Below are 21,467 nucleotides of genomic sequence, written 5' to 3'. Positions count from 1 at the left end.
ATATTCCTCAGGGCAGCCAGAACTGAGATGAAGAATTGAGCCATCTGAATGAGTTGTGCCTGCAGCTATCTGTGTTGCTATAGTGGACATGAACTTGTGAGTCAACAAAGAAGGCTTATCATCTGTATAGAGTCATTGAGCATTGACAGACTACTCTCAGGTTTTTCCAGTGCCATTGCAACAAGGAACTTCATCAGCTCAACTGGGGAAATGTATGGTGCCATGAGGCTTCATGTAGACTAGAACCAGTCCCAATATAACTTTATCTTGGGTGCATCAATGTCTTATTTACTAGTTCCCTTTTGTTCTTTCCTTTCCACCAAGTGCTCACCTTAGTGGGAATATAATAACTGGCACACCAGATCAGACTCGTGGTATATCTCGTCCAGTCTATTCTATGCCAATGTTGTTCTTTGTCATATTTGGTAGCTACCAATTATCTGAATGAAAATATAAAGATGAAAATGTAAAGATTTCCAGATCACATTAGGTAATGGAACAGTTGTTTTTTTGTTTTTGTTTTTTTTAATGGGAATGGAGGGCAAACGCTTGACTGAAGAGAAAGAGAGGAAAGTCTAAAAGACCATCCATTGCCTTATCCACCATCTCTTTACTAAAGTTATTTTCTGCTTCAAACTTTTGCTCTTGCACAAAAGGCAATGTTTCTCTTCTAGTCCATGTAGAGCTGGGCTAAGTATGAAGTTATTTGGGTTAATTGTATCTCTCATGCATTGTCCACTTTCTCAACATTACTGTGAGTTGCCTACAGGCAATACAGAACCTGTCTCTGCAGTTTCCATTGGGTGTGTCACACATTATTTCTCATTATTATGCCTAAGTAGAGCAATCTGAATGTGCTGTACTAGTGATGCTTGACTACACAGGCAGCATTCCTATTAGTAGGTTCTATGCATACAGTCTGCTGAATATGAACATCATTTTCCTAAATCTTGACCCAAGTCTAAGAATACCTGTCCTTGATGGTTTACAGTGCATTTCAGAATTAATATGTATAAACAAGGTACTACTAAGGTTGCAAATTAAGGAATTTACATATGTAAACTAAACACCCTACACTCATTATTTACTTCTCTACGTGCATTTTAGTGCTTCTTAACAACCTTCCCACAGATACACTATGGGTAGTAAACAATCCTGGATGCAAGATATCTGTATGCAGAGTGAAGCACTCCTAGGCTGAAGAAAAAGCACAAAGATTAAGTGGCAGCACTCTATTTATGAGTCACTTTATAAATACTGGATTGATTATAATGAACTTTTATGGACGTTTTGATTATATCCATTTCCATACGGTAGATAATTATAAACTGTTAAATCGAGGGATATTGGAAATGTTACCATTTCAAACAGTGTTCTTGTTTTAAGTACATAATTTTAATATAATAAAATTAATGGGTAGTACTGGCAACAACATAAAAGATTGCTCCTATTTGCAATACATTGGGAGACAATCCAACATAGTCATTGCCATGTCATTGCCTGTCAGCTGTAGGCTGAGAGACAACATCCTTTTCCAAATTCCACCTAAAAGCTCTGTTGTCAGAACAGCACAGGGGCTTTTCCTGGCTCTGGAAATAGAATGCAGTCCTAGCCCTATTGAAGTCAATGGGAGTTTTACCATTGACTTAAATGCGTTCAGGCTCTTACCCATAGAATTTGATCCAAGCTGATCCAAAGCCCACTGATGTCAATACAAAGATGTCCATTGATCTCAGTGGGCTTTGGATTAGGCTTAAGCAGCAAGGAGGGCTGTCTCCAATCTGCATACCCTGCGTAGAAAGTACTTGTACCTCTTCAAAGCAATGCACATAGCAAAAAGAAAATATTAAGGAGCTTCAAATTGGGATCCAGGTTGTGGTTTATTCACCAGTAGTTCTGATGGCCATCGTTTCTGATGGTTTAGGTACCACACGGTTGGAGTTAGCATTTATTGGACTCAGCCATAGACCTTAAAGGAGGACTCCAGATGTCTATCCTCCAATAGCATCTTTCAATTTGCATGAGAAAGTAAAAAGAGAAACTCTTCACAAAAAGGAAGTGCTTAGACTGAGTGTAAGTCATAGCACCCTGGGGAGACAAACTGGTGCTCACTCCACAGTGAGACCATTAAAAATACATGAGGGTAAAATGAAAATCATTTTGTGGCATCATTTTTTAAAAGTAAGTTTTTAAGTTTTAGAAATAGATGCAAAGTAGCACAAACAAATATAAAAAATGCACACACACAGAAACTGCTCCTGCACATAACAGTGTAATGGAACAAATATACACAAGATAATATATAAAAAAGAAACTGATTGAATTATACAGTGTAGCCACAATGATTTATAATTCATTTCAAGACACATACGCCCAGCCTTCTGCCATTGGCTCCAGTACCATCAATGTAAGAAACACACTTTCCACAATCACTGTAGTTCAATAAATACATCTAATTCAATGCATGGACAGACCTATGAATGACTGTTTGCTGAAGTTCAGGCATTGTAGCCATTTGCTGATATCATCAAATCCCATGCTATTATAATAGAAAATCAGAAGTGAAGTAAAATGATACCTGGATTAATTTGATTTGAGACCCAATATTTAGTCACTGAGTAAAACAGTTGCCTAAAATGCCACCATGGTTGTTGAGCTTTTCTCCTTACTAAAATTATTTTGTTGATAATATGGTCATGCTTTTTCTATAACTATATGTTAAAAAACTTTCTTAATGGTTACCATTATCTTTATCTTTTACCTTCATTTATTAGTCTATCCTTGACCTGTTTGACCTTTAGTTGCCTTGAAGCTGACTTCTTATATACAGCTGAACAGGATTTAACTGTACTAATGTCTGTGATCTCAATAAATAAATAAGAAAACTTATTACTATTACTGAAAACAAGATAACAACTGAAGACTTAACAAAATCCAGTTGGGAACAAGTGTTCCAGTTAGACTTGCTGCATATTCATAGCATTAGCTTTACAAGCAAGAATGGGTCTGGTGCATTATCAGCAAATCTTTTGAGAAGCTAGCATAAACACCATGTTTGCATATATTTCTTTATAGCTGGTTACCATTTGTGTTTTGTTTATATGGGAATATGACTATAGATCTATTTAGCTCAGATGGGATAATACAGATAATTAACTATTCAAGGAGAGTTCCCTACATGTACCTCTTTCTCTTTTATACTGTAATATAGTGATCAGCTCTAAGAATGACGTACCCTATTGCACTGCTAATGTAATTCATATGGCAATACAGGGGGGATATTTTGTGTGTGCTTTCTGAACTTGGAGCTGTGTTAAGTGTATGTAAATTTGTGCAGTGTATTTATGGGGCACTTTCCATGTGTGAAACTCCCATTTACTTTGCCTGAAGTTCTGTGCAGAGGTGGGTCTTTTGAGCTGTATCTTATGGACTAGTGATACCTTCCCCAAGACACTGAGTGCATTCCACATGCATGTATAAGCCAGTGAGAGTTATGTGCATTCATTACATCAAAGGAGGTGATCAGCAGCCTATCATGACCCATAGGCCTTGAACCCAGTTCTGCAGGAGCAGCCATGCTTCAGCCTTTCGCTTGGCTGCCTGCTAACAACTGCTTACCCAGGACCATGAAGCCCAGCCCCATTTCAAGACACGGCCCTAATGTCCTATTGACAGAGTCCCAGAGCATCTGATTGTCCTGATGGCCTATTTAAGCTAGCAGCAGGAACAGGAAGCTGTCTGAATAGTTCAGATCATGCTTTGTGCTCTTGCTCCCCTGGCTTGATTTCCTGGCATCCCAACACAGCTTGACTCTTGGCATCTGACTCGTAGTTCTGATCTCAAGTTTGTTTCCTGCCTCTGACCTTCTGGTATGCCTATCCAGCCTGACTCTCGTTACTGACTCATGATTCTGATCTCAAGTTTGTCTCCTGCTTCTGGTCTCCCAATATCCTTCCCAGCAGACTCTTGCCTCCTGTCTCATGGCTGTGGACTCAGGCTCTGACCACTAAGTCTGTCTGCCTATGACCTGGCTATGGCACAGCCTTATCTGTAATTTTTCTTTCTAGCACTTCAGAGCTCCCACAGAAATACATGTTATCCTTGTGACAGCTGTTCATTTCATGAGACATCATTGCTGTTACTCTCACCCTTTTCCACACACAAGTTGTTCTAGTTCAACCCCACTCAACAGTTCACATATGTGCCCACAATGTACTTTAGGAAATCTTTTAGACCCTCTACGAAATGCATAGTTCTTGCAATATTTTTTTCTTTTTCTTTTATAAAAGAACATGATAGAAATAAGAAGCTTTTTGTCTGAAGAAAGTTTGTGAACCTGAATTGCACAGTTTTGTGGGGAACATGAGAGAAAATTACTTGCCCTTTAAGTCCAGTTAATGAATATAGAATATATAAGTTCTGAGTCAATCCTGCTCCCATTGATTTAAATAAGAATAGAATCAATCTCCCTATCTGTAATAGGGAATATGGAATCACTCTAATATCTAAATCAAGCTATATAACTGACATATACAGTGCTCGCCACCAAAATCCACCACTTGGCAAAGTATATAATAGTTATTTCCCATTATAAGTATAGGAGGAAACTGCTGTACCTCTTCAACAACATTGTGTAGTAAGTACTAGGGAAATGCCGACTTTTAAGTGAAGACCAGATTAGCGTATATTTTTTTAAAAACTTGAATGCTGATAGTGAATAAACGTAATCAAAGACTAACACTAAGAAGTGTGTCTTGATTTTCAAAGGTTTTGACCCTATAGACTTGAAAACTAAGCCACGTAGATACATAAGTATGGATTTAGATGCCTACATTTAGGCATCCACATTTGACCTTTAGGGCCACTTTATAAAAAGTGTCCCTTGAATCTGATGAAGACTGTAAAGTTGGTCTTGTTGATATATGATCTGGAGAATTGCTTCTTCTTGGAACTGAACCTAAATGTTCTGCACCAACAGAGTGATATTGAAAGAAACTGAAATTAATTCACATCTCATTCATATCATGGATGAAGTATGAACCAAGTTCATGCATTGTTGACAATTTGGAGAAGTTCATTTTCTGGCAATGTGTCAGAATATCTGGTACAATACTTCATAAAACAAGCTTCCTTTTTCATCCTTTGCTCTTGCAGAACAGTTGAAATAGGTCGTCAAAAAACACACATGTTTCAATAAGGTATTAGTATGCAAAGCCTTTAAGACTGGCAAATTGTCTTTTTCTCCCCTCCCAGTGACACATAAACTTTATGAAGACATCCAAATAGGAGAAAGAGGGACTGAGAAAATAATGGAATGCCAATGGAGGACAGCATTGTAAAGTCTTACTAGTGTGAGAATCTTTTCATTTACTTCCATGGGCCTTGCATCAGGCCCGAGTTTGGAAAATCCTGTCACCAAAGCATTACCTGTACATCTACGTATGTATCTAAATTATATGTTATTTCAAACTTCAGAAAACTATCATCTCCAGTAATCTCCAGATTCTCTCTTTCAATTTCATCAGATGGGATAGTGTCCAGTCTACATTAGTAAATCGTACAATGGAGATTAAAGCACAGCCTCCAGATACAGTATTAAAAAATATTTTCAAAACTACATTTCATTTATGATATTAGAGAGAAAAAAACATGTAGATTCCATACCTTTAAACTAGCTGGCTTCATTAGAAAAGATATATAGTGTTTTCTGCAGAAATTCAAATCTGATCCTGCCAGGAGTTTTTATGAAAACAGCATTATCAGGTTTTTTTCTCATTCTGAAGAATCGTATTCACTAGATAGGATCAGCTAATTCTTTTTGTTCCCGAGCTTAGACTTAAAACATAGGCTTGTCTGCTCTCAACAGATAGGAATTATTCAAGAAGTTATTTTACAGAACACAAAAAAGATAAATTAGAAATACACATCTACAAAACATGATAAAAACAATAAGGGAATGCAAACTTGAGTTTAAAGACATGTTAGTAATGAATCTAATTTACTTGCAAAAGGAATGAACAAAAGATGTGTTTTCCTCTAGGAGTTACTGATAAACATATTGTGTTATTCCGCTTTAAATCTGGCATGATTTTGTTTTACTTTCATCCAGTGTAAAAATGAATTCATTGGCAATATTTTATAATTAAACAATATAGAAAAGTGCTTTACAAGGGTAAGATTGAGTACAGGGAAAGGAAAGAATAAATATTGATATTAGAACTTTCTTCTATTAATAGAAAAATATGCAGTGGAGTACAACTGATTACATGAGCCTATTGTGCGATCACTTAAGTCAGCCCATAGACAGAGATCAACGCTCTTGTCAACATGCTAATGAAAAGGGTTGACCACTTACTACTAACTTGGGTCTTTGAGCAGGTTATGTCAGAGAAGATACATTTTAATATAATTTAGATGCATATTTACAGATAATTCTTTGATGACACAAGATTTTCCAAACTGGGGCCTGATCCAATGCACACGGAAATAAATGAAAGTCCTTCTACTTGGGAGAGCACAGAAATTCTCCCTCCATTACAGGGATGGGCAGTAAAGACTTAAAAAAGAAAACACTCATGGAATGAAAATTATTTTAAAATGTATTTAAAATAATCCAAAGAGTTTTCAATAAAGGTGGCAATTATATGTCAATATGTGAATTCTGATTTGCAAACGATAGTTTTATTCAGTTTTATTCTCCTCTATTATGCAAGACCCATAGGAAACAGTGACTGAATTTTATAAGTAATATTGAAATCCAGAGCCGAACAAGTTCTCAGCTTTTATTATCTCATCACCTACAGAGTGTGGAGGGTAGGAAAGAGTCATGGGGTATATTGTCCTTGTTTTGCGGTTGGGAAGACTAACAGTAAAACACTCTTGTGGTTAGAAGTTCTGATTTCCTAAGGATAATGAATACAATACTTTTAAATCTAGCTGACAGAAAAACACAGACTGAAAAACAAAACCAAAAAACCCCTCTTTTTTTCCAGAACATCTCAGTACATTATACATTACAATATGCTAATTAACCATGTGTTTGCTGGACAGAAAATCTATTTTTAATGTAAAAGCCCTTCAACATGATGACAAATTCATCAGCAAGAAAAACTGAACATTTAAGGTTAGTTGAATCAGTGAGTTATGGCCTCTGGAGACTTAGATTTAAATTTGGCCTTGGGCTAGGAATAAAATGGGTTTGGTGGCTTTATTTTAGTCCTCAATAAATACTGGGCCTTAACACAAGACAAACTTTACTCAGCTTGGCAGAAATCAGCTAGAATTAACAAATGGGACAGAGGTGAGTTGGTTGAGTTGTCTAGAAATCTATACAGGGCTGCTCTAGCCAACTCCTGTCAGAAATTCACTTTTCCAAGCACCATGTACATTACAATTGGGTTACTTTTATTTGGGTATAGATTTTGTAGAGTTTAAGTCTAGGAAAGATCATGATGATCACCTACCCTGTCCTCCTGCATAACACAAGTTTTTTGTGGTTTGTTTTTTTATTAGACATTCACTTTTCAGAGGCAACGATTTAACAATATATGTGTATCATTTCATTATACCCAGAAAAGACCATGGAGTCCCATAATCCAAAAATGAAATAAATTTTCATAATCAAGAGATGCGAAGGGCAATGCATTGATTCCTTTTTTCAAAAGCCATTACCTTATGATTTATACTAACTGAAGTATGGCCTATGATGGAAAAAGGACCACATCAATAAGAGTAAACGTAATATCATACTACTATATTTCACTGAAATCACGTGCGTTCAATTAATTCATATAGACATAGTCGAAAATGAGTATTAGAACAATGGTTTCCATTTCTAACATATAGTTCTGTCTCACTGTTCTCTTAAGATTATTGGTTTCTGTATGAACTCTGTTGCTGATTAACTGATAAATCTACATGTGAAACATGGGTTTCCATGATTTTTTTTTTTGTGACTGACTGATGCAATGGTTATTATAATGCAACACACAATGTGTAAAGCACATTGTGTTATTTATTACAAAACTACATTCTGAATGCTATGTTCTTCGCTTCAGCTAATCAGAAAACAAAAACAAACAACCAAAAAAAAAAACCCAGTAGTTATAGAGAATCAGTTAAAGTCCCAGGGAGTGAACACTAAACAGGTGTCAGTCAGCAGCTCTGTCCTTATCCCACATCCATGCTCTTGAGAGAGAGTGTCTGGGATATAGGCTATGAAGCTATGCTACAAGCCTAAAACAAAGAAGATGCACTGTGGCTGGAAGTGTAAACAGATATCCATTCATTTCCTTTATTGCCCATTGCAGGAAGATAACCTGGCATGCTTACATCCCTTCCCCCACTCCACATTATAGGCAATCACCTGCCCTAACTGCTGGGCTTCGATGCAGCTTTGGTGCTTGGCACATATGGACAATAGGCCTGTGGGTTGTAGCTCCTCTGTGGAAGGGAGTGGGACCTGACTGTGTCTTTTTTTACTGGGTGCTGCAGGAGCAGCTACCAAGATCAGTGTATCACAAGATAAAGGACATATCTGTGGGAGATAAGGCAACATGGATTAGTCCATGTATATAATGACTGATCATTGATTCATCCTCTGTCTGGGCACAGGTGACCATGGTGGTCATCTCATGGACACAGATAGGGTGACCAGATGTCCTGATTTTATAGGGACAGTCCCAATTTTGGGGTCTTTTTCTTATATAGGCTTCTATTACCTCCCCACCCCCTGTCCCTTTCACACTTGCTGTCTGGTCACCCTAGACACAGATGACAACACAGAACAATTGGAGGGTGGTTGGCTTTTTCTACCTTGTGGCTCACTCATATGTCCCTGCTACTGTAAACTAACTGGGGTGAAACTTCATACTTCTACAAGTGAGTTCATTTCCCTAGCTGGAAAAGTGCTGGTCCAGGTAATTATAGGATGCAGTGGCAGAAAATTCTATATTTGTTGCTATGAGTGTCTTTCAACATGTGGGGTGAAATTGGATGCAAGAATAAAAACTGGACTGACAGAGAAAGTTTGCCTTTGAAATTTAATCCCTACAGTCTGGTTCAGGATCTTTAACTCAAACTATGGAGCTAAATCTTCCCAGCACAATCTATCTTGTTTTGTCACTTGATCAATCGCAGCAAGTCACTGCTATGATACAATGCAATTCAGGCTGGTAGACAGGCACCAATTGAAGCAATGCAATTATTATAAATTAATTACCTTTAATGGAACATCTGCTTTAAAAACAAGAATGAATATGGAAATTATGTTTATAAGTTATCTGCATTAGGCATAATTGACTTAATTATGAATTTTTTTTACATTTTTATTAATATAATTATAAAACATGACACACAACTGAATAATGCCCTGCCAATATTGAAGATGTTAAGCAATTTACTTAGTGTCTTTTTTTGTTCTCTCCTGAACTAAAATGAAACAAAATTACTTAACATGATCTATATGCAGCCCAGATACCATGGCATAAATCTCCTGTGGTAGAATAAAGCATAACCACACCATACTAAATCTGATTCCATTGAAATTTTGCTCGCTCCTTAACTCCAAAAATGGAATAACCATTTATTTATGTCACTTGTTGTTTGAAGAGGGGTAGTTTATGCTTTTCTTACTGGAGGATAGCAATTCTATCTTCTCTGTTTAATTAGTTAATTTCACTATTTTTTTTTTCAAATACAAAAAGCCATAAAAAACATTTTCAAAACCCCACAACAAATTAGGAGAAGCAGTTATGCATCCTTTATCTTTATGGTTATCACTTAAAATAAATGCTACACTATTTAATATTACTGTAAAGGCAGTTTTATGAATTAGGGTGGGGTGAGGAATAAAAACCCACCTCCCAAATCTATCTTTCTCTCTGGTTAATGCTCTTTTCCTCCCACAGTATTTCTAGATATCTATACGAAGTTAGAAAAGACATATATCTAAAGTGCAAAACTCTTTATCCAAAATGTTTTTGGATACCAGAATCATTTAAATTGATGAAGCTGCAGATGTACAGGGCTCAGTGAACCACCTGGAAAAGAATGTGAACCACTCCTTGATCTGCACAAGCTGGCAATTGACAAGAATGACCCTCATTTGTGTGACTTCATTGAAACCCACATGAATTACCAACTGGGGACATAAGCATGCTGCATTTGACTGTTTCATTTCTCTGAGCCATGAATATAGTAAGTAGTATCATACTGTGTATGTGTGTGTGTGTGTGTGTGTGTGTGTGTGTGAAGTACTCAAAAGTTTGGAAATGTCAATGTTACCTTAATTCAGGCTTTTGGTGTATATTATGATACATTTGTTAATTATATTACCACACCCTAATTTTTCCACAGGAAACCTGCCTCTAATGCATGAGGGCACTAAAGCGTTTCAAAGAAAAGGTCACACAGAATTTTTAACATGGGACAAAACAACATATTTTCCCCTAATCTTTTTCTCCAAAGAGGCTGAACTTGTTTGGCCAAAATAAAAAAAAAAAAATCAATTAATAAAATAATGTTTAAAAATCTGCTTGAAGCACACACCTGACATGGAAAAGTTCTGCCCAAGCAGTTAAAAAATTTGGCAACATTATAAGCAGCTACAAGCAGGATCTTATCATGGGAAGTAGGGGGAAGCTGAACAAAGGATGGCACTATTAGCCCCACCTATAGAGTGTGCAGTGTGTGTGTGTGTGAGAGAGAGTGTAATCCTGGTCCTAATTAAGCCGGTCATAGAATCATAGAATATCAGGATTGGAAGGGACCTCAGGAGGTCATCTAGTCAATTCACCATTAACTTAAGCAGATCCCAGATTTCATCCTAAATCTATAAATATTATCCACAAGACATCTTAATTGTTTAATAACATGTATTTTCCTGTTTAGGGTCTGGTGAATAGCCCACTGAAATCAATGTAAACACTCCCTTTGAGATCAGGCCATTAGCAAATAAATAAGAGTTGGTGAGCCCATACTACCAACTGTATTAAACAAAATCTGTTCTATTTTACATATGGATCTTAATTGTTTAAGAGAATTACAACTTATTCTTTTCTCTGAGCTAATCTATAAAGTTAGAAGTTTCAAACTGCTTATCAGTTCTCAACTAATAAACCGTTTTTCGTACAATGTAGGAAAATCTTTTGCTTTAATGGCATTAGAATGAAATAAGTCAATTTACTTCTCTTTAAAGACCATATATTGCCAGCTGAGTCATTGTTGAAACTCTCACAGATGTCAATGACAGTTGTGTATATGGCTCATGGGCAATGTATGGCTCAACTAAAATAATACAACATGCCCTTCACAGTTCACAAATAACATGGATGGAATTTCACATATTCTATGAATGTTTGGATGGTGAAAATAAGAGATAGAAGTCCTCATACAACAGATAACTCTTAAGGGGAAGATCCTCAGCTGGTGTAAATTATCATTAACTTCAATGGAGACATGACAATTTAAGCCTGCTGCAGATATGCCCTTAAATGTCTTAACTTGATATATTAATAGTACAGTAAAGCAAAATCTGGGAATCTGTGGGACTGTACCAATGACAATGGAAGTCAATCAGACTCTTTCCATTGACTGAAATGAGTTTTCAGCCTGGAGCTATAGATTTTCAAGAAGTGTCTATGAAATTTAGCAGTGGGTAATTCACATTAGGTAAAAAACAAAACAAAACATAAATTGATTTCATTCAAAGTTGGTCTCGGAATACCAAATTTTCACTGAAGTTTCAGTACATGTTTACAGGTTTTCCTGAAAAGTGATGGACATAAGCGTGTGTTTAAATGCTTTCCTAAGTCTTAGGATATAGGGAAAATGGATATTTGGAAGGCAGCACACAGTAGACAGAGCTAAGAACACTGAATGGAACAATTCCATTCATTTTTAGTTCTGTTTCATGTTCATAGTAGGCTATCAAGGCAGGATGTTTTTCGAAAAGATATGCTCTAGGAATTATTTTGGGGAAAGTTCTATGGCCTGTATTTAAAGGAGGTCAGACTAGATGATCACAATGGTACCTTCTGACTTTTGAATCCTTGACAGTAAACACTGTTTTGGGAAACAAGCTATTGTAGTGAACCTAGGGTGGAAGAATGTGTACAACAAATTCCATGAAGTGTGCTATTTTGGCCTGAAAATGACTGGAAAAAGTCCTATAGTAGCTCACTCACAGATTGTTTGCACCTCAAGGATGTTAAATGAACAAACTAAATGAATGTGCTGTCTCTTATATGTTCTACAGTTTCAATGACCTCATTTTTCTTTCTTTAAGTGAAATATTTTTATGTATCTTAGCCTCTTGAGCAAACTCCCTGTCTTTATTTGCATATTCTTTTCTGTTCTTTTCTGTACTTTGTTCTATAATCATTCTAGTCCTCCATTGTCTCTGACATTTAATACATTGCATCTGCCTCTTTCTAACCCTTGATTACTTTTGGCACTTCCTTCCATATTCACATTTTTGTTGCTGTTTTTTGTTTGTTTGTTTGTTTTGCTTTTTACCTATGATGTATTCATTACATGAATAAATGACGCACATAACCCTTGGCACAATATTCATTTTCTTTTGAACACTTTACATTTCCCTGTGTCTTTCCTCTTTATCCCATTCAATTTCAATCAATACTGTGCTCCATGTCCTGTTCTTCCAAAAATATACTTTCTGCAGATGTTTGCAAAGTTTTTGCTGAATTTTATTGACAAAGTTTTCAAAATTATGTAGCAAAATGTGCATGGAAAAGAATGTGAACATAAACAGGTAACAGAATGCACAAAATATGTATCTAATTCATAATAGACAATTGTATATAAAAATCACCTGTTTGTATATATGTACTTTATTTGTGTGAACAGCTGCATATTTTGCATTTGCAATTACTTTTTTCTGGCTCTGGGCATATATATTGTGAGGCCAGTCCAGGTGCAGAATTTTGAAAATGTGATCTTGTGTCTCTACTTTTATGCCCAGGCAGCTGACCAGATCATATTATAAAAAGGAACAAGCAAACAAACAAACAAACAAACAAAAACGTAATTGATGTTATGATAGTCTCCAGCAAGATTTAAAATTATTATTTTCCTTAAAAATTGATATTCTTCCCTTAGTATATGGAATATCTAGAAATATGCAAATATTGATTTAACTTTAGTTCATTATTTAAGGCAACTGGCAGGTTTTTAAGGATTGCCAGTGTATCATGAAATTTAAGGAGAAATACTGAGGGGTCCTAAAATGTGTTCTTTCCATTCTTGTTTGATATAAAAGGCTGTGGTTGCTATATGGTGCTATGAGAGGCAACAGAGTGATGATCTCTGATCTGACAGGGATATGAAAGACTCATCAGAAAATCATCCCTCAGTACTGGGTTAAAAATCTTCTATATCAAACTGCAAAAGGAGATGCAATGAGACTGGCGTGTCTATCATGGCTATACATGAATTCAGATTTGGTTTGGTCATCCCTGTCTAGAAATATGTCTTAAAAGGATAATCATATATTCTGTCTAAGTTAGTTTGATACAAATTGACTTTAAAAAAATTGGCCCAAGTGAGAAAAAAGGCAAAGTAATAAAAACTTCATTTCTGGCCTAATTATACTTATTTAAAATCAGATTTCTTATCAGCTGAAAGATGCAACTCTTTAGATCAACGAGGAAGCCCTAGATAACTTTGGTCTCAATTTTTATCTGCAACTTACAGCTCAGGCCCTATTTGATGTTGTTTCACTTTGCTACCTGGCCATATACACTGGGTGACATTCTCTCTAACCATATAGAGTTTTGTGATCCCCTCCCCCCCGCCGCCCAAATCTCTGCACATATAGCCAGGATCACTGCAACTCTGTCATCCATGGTGTCAAAACTGAAGACTCACTTATGATTTCTTTTTGGAGGGGTGTGTGTGTATAATTTGCAGTGCAGACTGTAAAGTGAAATTAGTGTTTATCTTCAGTTGTTTCATGAGGTGCTCCATAAAAGATGAAGTTTTTAATAAAACCTGCCTTTTATTTCTGTGTCCTTATTTTCCACACTTACCGAACCTATATAATTGGAAGGTTAACACTGTGGATGTGTTTACTTAACCTGATTTCCACCGTTGTTTTACTGAGAAGTTTTGAGGTCAGCAAAATTACCATTTCTAAAATTAAAACTCAAATACTTCCACTGTAAGAAATTTCCGTCAGAACAGTAGAATAACAACTGAAAATGGATTTTGGAAGCCAAATCAATCATTCTAATTTGGCTGTAAAAGAAAAGTCTTTATAGCTTAAAGTTATCTCAGTTAGAGCAAGACCCTTTCAGTTCATATGTTCACAGTGGGTTTGCCCAACGTCTTTCAGAAAGTTTAAGCTATTGAGTCTGATCCTAGATATGAAAAGGCAATAACATAACAAATGTAAAAATAGATAATTGAGTCATTTCATCATAGTGCACTGTTGAAGATCATGATTTTTAATACAAATCATTATTCATTCAATGGCACTATTCAGGTGGGTATGTGCTACTCAACCTAATAAGGGGTGTAGAATTGTTCAAGTCAAATATTGAAAAGGTTTTATTCAGTATTGGCCTGACAGTCAGCATTACTTGATGATCACACTTATCAATCCCTGACTCTTGAAATCCTACTTATCACTAAAAGACAAACTGGCCTTAGGTGCTGCGATGCTGAATATTTCAATACCTAACTCTGAGTCATCTAGAATCACAGGAAGAACACTGAGATCCACAAAGGCTGAGTCAGGTATCTAGGTTCCCTGTACAATGAGCAGGGAGAGACAGATGCCTTAGGATGTGATCCACAAAACACAGCACACTAATGTGGATCTGCCTAAGCTAGCCAATAGGAGATACTGCTGACAGGAGTGGCACATGCCAAGTATGCAGCTTTCATGCATAGGTGCCTCTATCTGGAGCAGAGAATGTCTCTCTCCACTTGCAATCCACGAACCAGGGAAGATAGGTTTCCTCCACCTAACTCGTTTGGGGTCCAATTGGCTAGGCATGCTCATACGCCACTTAATGCCATGTAAATTGGGGGCAGGAGTGAAAGAAAGGAGGCCAACCATGCTCTCTAGTAACCTTTAGTTCAGTGCTTAGGATATTTAGCTGGGATGTAAGAGACATCTGGTTCAAATTCTCCCTCTGTATGGGGCAGAGGAGGAATCTGCTATCACTCAAATGAGTGCTCTAACTACTGGACTAAAGATCAATTCCCACTCTCTAACTCACTTAATATTTCATTATTCAATTATTTATCCACAGTGCAACAGCTTCAAAAGGAGACACTGACAAAACTGCACATTAGAATATTCCATAGTAAGTACATGCACGAAGGAAGTGGCAGGTCCTGTTTAAATCCCATCTTCTCATCAGGCAGGGGACTTGAACCAATGATCCCCCACATCCCCAGTGAGTGTTTTAATTGGCCTTGTGTGGAGTTAGGCAGCCTCTGAGCAGGCCTAGCACATGAGTTAGGTGGGGAGTGCCTATTTTTTTTGGATCATGGATCACTTGTGGGCTTAGATGGCTACAGTGAGGCAGCAGTGTGCATGCTGAGATGTAGAAATACTGGCACCTAGGAAAATTTTACTGCAAAATCCTAGGTGCCAAGTGAGTTTAGTGGCCTGCATGGTAAGGTAGCAGGTAAGTGGGGGTTTTGTGAATTGCAGTGGCCCCTAAAAACATGGCTTCAGAGTCTGGGGGTTAAGTGTGTAAGTACTTTTGTAGATTCAGTCACCTGGTCTTATCAGTGCAATGTAACAATGCTAGAGGTAATGTCCAATGCCTCTTCACTTCTCATAAAATAACCTAGATATCTCTGCATTCCTACCCCAGCAATTTAAGTCCAATGCCTTTACAGAACACATAGTAGTTATTTTTACATAGGGAATGATTTTTCAACAGAAGAGTCAATGCAATGCCTGAGAAGAAAATATCTTCTTACAAAAACTTAGGGGATCAGGACATTATAATCCTAAATGAAACCACTGTCATGACAGAACTATAATACCAACAACCAAGCACCTTACAGTGAATATATACGGTCCTTGAACAACCTCCTAGCCTCACAAGTACGTGAATTGAGCTTAGCATCCAAAACAGATGTCTGGAAAAAAGCTGTTCTACATTAAATATGTCAAACAGAACAATGGAAACTCAGGTCAAACTGTCAGCACCCATAGCAGCTTGGTTATTCAAGGTCTCAGGACACAATACTTTTCAGGGTAATAAAATAAGGTATTTGGTATTCTTATGCTCCAAAATATGTCAGTCTATTCAGATGCTACATAGGTCAACTCTCACTCATTGACAGATCTTTTACAGTATAGTGATAAATGTGCTAGGTGCAGTCTCACTGGAGCAACACTGATGGAATCATAGAATCATAGAATATCAGGGTTGGAAGGGACCTCAGGAGGTCATCTAGTCCAACCCCCTGCTCAAAAGCAGGACCCATCCCCAATTAAATCATCCCAGCCAGGGCTTTGTCAAGCCTGACCTTAAAAACCTCTAAGAAAGGAGATTCCACCACCTCCCTAGGTAACCCAGTCTAACGCTTCACTACCCTCCTAGTGAAAAGGTTTTTCCTAATATCCAACTGAAACCTCCCACACTGCAACTTGAGACCATTACTCCTCGTTCTGTTATCTGGTACTGCTGAGACCAGTCAAGAACTGCCTTTCAGGTAGCTGAAAGCTGCTATCAAATCTCCCCTCATTTTTCTCTTCTGGAGACTAAATAGTCCCAGTTCCCTCAGCCTTTCCTCATAAGTCATGTGCTCCAGCCCCCTAATCATTTTTGTTGCCCTTTGCTGGACTCTTTCCAATTTTTCCACATCCTTCTTGTAGTGTGGGGCCCAAAACTGGACACAGAACTCCAGATGAGGCCTCACCAATGCCAAATAGAGGGGAATGATCATATCCCTTGATCTGCTGGCAATGCTCCTACTTATACAGCCCAAAATGCCATTGGCCTTCTTGGCAACAAGGGCAAACTGTTGACTGATATCCAGCTTCTCGTTCACTGTAACCCCTAGGTCCTGTTCTGCACAGCTCCTGCCTCGCAGTTCGGTCCCTAGTCTGTAGCAGTGCATGGGATTCTTCCGTCCTAAGTGCAGGACTCTGCACTTGTCCTTCTTGAACCTCATCAGATTTATTTTGGCCCAATACTTTAATTTGTCTAGGTCCCTCTGTATCCTATCCCTACCTTCCAGCATACCTATCACTCCTCCCAGTTTAGTGTCATCTGCAAACTTGCTGAGGGTGCAATACACACCATCCTCCAGATTGTTAATGAAGATATTGAACAAAACCAGCCCCAGGACCATTTTTGGTACCTTTTGGCACTTCCAAATACCTGGAAAACTCTACATACCTTTCTCAGCAAAGAGAAGGACAAAAGAATAAACTTGGGAAAGTCAGCAATTAATAGTATATTAGGAGAGACTGCACTGCCCGCACCAGGGTGTCTTAACAATGGTACCACCCTCCACCCTCCTCTGGCAGTTGTGAGTGGCTGATACATTCAGATACAGAAAGCAGTCCCAGCCTCTTTCCTTTTTTATGGATGAGCCAGGCTTCCCTACCCAAAGAGCTGGAATATAGACTCAGCCAGGGTGACCCCCTCACTGCAGACACTTTTGGTGCAGTTCTTTTGTCCTTTCATTTTCCAATAGGGAGAGTAAGATTTTATTGTCCCAAACTCAAAACTTAATTGTATTTTAACCAAATAGTTGCATACACGAAACATAAATAAGGCCTGGCCCAGTCAGTAATTTCCCCTAGCACAGCACCAGATACCAGCACAGAGTTTGCTCCACTATGGAGACCCTGCCCATTTGGAGTTCTCAAGAGGCTCTGAGCTGCCCTTCTCTCTATTCACCAACAGGTGTCAACAGTGAGCTTCATATTTTCTAGGGCTCAGGCCAGAGGGTTTACAGTTATAGATGACAACTGGCATTATTGGCCAGTATTGTGCACCTGCTTTGAACTCAGTTTTCACGGCATAAGTGACAAAAAAATGGTGAAAGGCAGTGGAGAATCAGGCCTAATCTTTGGGTCTGATGCTTATGAAACTAAGGCCACTTCACACTACTTTGCCAGTAGAAAGGGGTCTCAGTTTAAATAAGAATCAAACCCTTTATTCTTATTTTTAGAAGTAGTTGCAACTAGAATAGTGTTTAGTTTTCTTCACCTGTGATTCTTAGTGCTTACATTTCTTTATTTGTATAAGGTACAGTAACTCCTACAGGGTATTTGGTAACATGAGAAGCCATTTTCTTCTAGCAACACTGAACCCAGTCTACTGCCTTTTTTCGGGTAAAAATCCCTTGGAAATCAATTACAGTTTTGCCACAGTAATGATTTCATTATCACACCCAGTTATGTAATAGATCTTCGTGGAGCTCAGAGGCTAGATCCTCAGGCTTCAATGGGAAGACTTTGGTTTACGCTATCTGAGAATCTGTCCCATCACATGCCAAACAATCTCTCTTTTTTCCTCTAGAAATTAAATACCAAGAATAGCGTACCTTTATTTACCTTCATTTTAATCAGAAAAGTTAGTTTAATTAAAATTCTCATTGGCTTTCATCTGCTCTGACTTTAATAGGATCCTGGGGTAATGCAGTATGTTGAAAATATACGCCAAGTAATTGTGATTGTATAGCTTGTGTGTGTGTGTGTGTGTATGTGCTGTGTATTTGTAAAATGATCTCTCTCTAAATAAGATTATACTCTCTATGGACCTTTCCCTGTTTGCATATTAAATGAATAAATAAATGGGAAAATAGGTAAATTTTTAATTTGTACGAAAGCTTTCACTACTTTGGTGGCCTTTATACATATGATTATTGATATTGTCTTTTCACCACCCTTTAATATACAGAACAATCTATTTTATTTTTATTTTAATTATTTATTATACTATTACTATCAAATGCATCAGGAAACTCTGACTACTTTGTACTGCTATGGTGATGCAAAGTAGCTATAAATCCCATTTAACTGGCTGATTCAATTGGATTTACAGTTGTCTTGCATCACCAGAGAATGCAGATGAATCTGTCCCTTTATTTTTGCTATTATAGGTATTCATTATATTTATCACAGTAGTATCCAGAAGCCCCTAACAGGATCCCATTGTGTTAGGCACTGTACAAACACAAAATAAAGATGGTTCTTTCCCATGAGAGCTCATTATATTAAATTTCATGAAACTCCTAGAATTTTTTGAAAACATTAGCACTGTAATGCGGATAATACAAAGCACAGAACACTGTGGGAAGATAATGCCTTCTAAAATAACTACCAAGGATTACTCTGAGCTATTTATTTTAGCTTATCTATAACACAACAGTAATAACAATTATGATTTATAAAATAAATGTCCTCCTGAAAAAAGTGATAATATAAGCAACCATGGATGGAAGTCACAGATTTAAAATAAAATCAAGGAACCATACAAATTACAGGTGTAAATGACCTTCTTGGTCATCAGTGTTCCTGGAAGTTCAGGATTGTTCTGTGCAGTGTATTTTCTAGTGTTTCTCCAGTCCTCTCTTAAATGTTAACGACATTGGGATTTCCACAACTTCTTTTTAGAGATTATTTCATTAAAAGGATCTATCTGTTAGGAAGACTTTAAGTATCTTGGAGTAAATTCTCAGCTGGTGTAAATGGCATAACTCCATGGCATGCTCCAGCTGAGCATCTGTGTCGCTGTCCTACAGGAAATATGTAAATTTAAGGCTACAGGAACCTGCAGCCCATCAGGGTAATCCACTGGCTGGCCACCAGACCATTTGTTTACATTTGCACGGCTGCCCACAGCTCCCAGTGGCCACAGTTTGCCATTTCCGGCCAGTGGGAGCTGCGGGAAGTGGTGCGGCCATGCAAATGTGTACAAACTGTCTGGCGGCCTGCCAGCGTTTTTCCCTGATGGGCCACATACTGCCAGTGGGCCGCAAGTTGTCCACCACTGCCCTATTTCCTGTTCCTATTAAGAGAATCATGTAGGCGGACTCACAGTGAAGTCAATATGCCAAGGATCTCCCAAAGTGTTATCTTTGCACAGCTCAGACCCTAATATGAAGAAGCTTCCCTGTCTTCATAATAAATCTAAAACTCATGGAATTTTAAGCAGGGTCATAACATATGCTGGAGTTCTAGGTAATCAAACATTGATTCTCAAATTGTAATGCATATTTTTGTATGGGAAAACTAAATTATACTCATTTTTCTCATCAGGGATATGGCACGCAATTTGTGAAATTTAGTATCAGCAGATAATACTCAGGTAAAATTGGAGACAAATTAAAGAGTCAGAACATGTATTGTGTGCTGGTCAAGGAGGGTTTGTTTTCTTTGACAGAAGAGAAAATTAATTTCATATATGTGGTAAAATACATTTAAACTGCAAGTACAAAGGGTATATTTTAGACTTATACATACATTCATTAAAAATATACTTGTATTGCCTGATCTGGACACTCTTTGCCAATTCTTAAATACCCATTACATTACTGGTAAAATTTGCAGATGACCCAAAATTGGTGGAGGGGTAAATAATAATGGGGACAGGTTAGTTATAAAGACTAACCTAGATTGTTTGGTAAGGTGGGCTCAATTGACCAACATGTGTTTTAATACAGCCAAATGTAAGGGTATCTAGGAACAAAAAATGTATCTCACATTTACAAGGCAGGGACCATATCCTGGAACGTGGTGTGTCTGAAAAGGACTTGAGAACATGGTAGATACTCAGTTGAATGTGAATTCTCCTTTTGGTGCTATAACTAAAAGAGCTAAAACAATTGTTGGATGTATAAGTAGGTGAATATCAATTATAAATAGGGATGATGTTCAGTATAAGGTATTAGTGAGACTATTACTGTAATAGTATGCCCACACTTCAAAAAATATGCTGAAAAACTGGAAAGAGTTCAGAAAACAGTTACAAGGACGATTTGAGAGCTGGGATACCTGTTTTATATTGAGTTTCTAAAGAAGCTCAGTCTATTTAGTTTACTCAAGAGAAAGTTGAGCGGTGTTTTGATCATGGTCTGTAAATGCTTACATGGGGGAGAGATTTCCAGCAGTAGACAGGGCTATAATCTAGCAGAAAAAGCCATGATAAGATCCAATGGTTTGAAAGATGAAGCTAGACAAATTCAGATTAGAAATAAGACGCACAATTTAAACAGTGAGGCTCATGAACTCCTGCATCCACTGTAGTGGATAGCTTTCTAAAAAATATACTATAACTTAAACAAAAGATATGGGCTTGATTCAGAGATTGCTGGGTGAGGATCTTTGACCTGTGTTACACAGACCAGACTAGATGATCATGATCTTCAAATCTATGAAATACAAAATAGACTGTTCCTATAAATGCCTTTCAAACATTAACCGACATATGCACCCCAACTAGTAATAAACCAGAAGCATAACA

The sequence above is a fragment of the Eretmochelys imbricata genome, chromosome 1 (genome assembly GCF_965152235.1).
Source record: "Eretmochelys imbricata isolate rEreImb1 chromosome 1, rEreImb1.hap1, whole genome shotgun sequence".
Classification (NCBI taxonomy): Eukaryota; Metazoa; Chordata; order Testudines; family Cheloniidae; genus Eretmochelys; species Eretmochelys imbricata.
The sequence above is the reverse complement of the archived record's forward strand: the minus strand, read 5'-3'. Positions refer to the sequence as shown.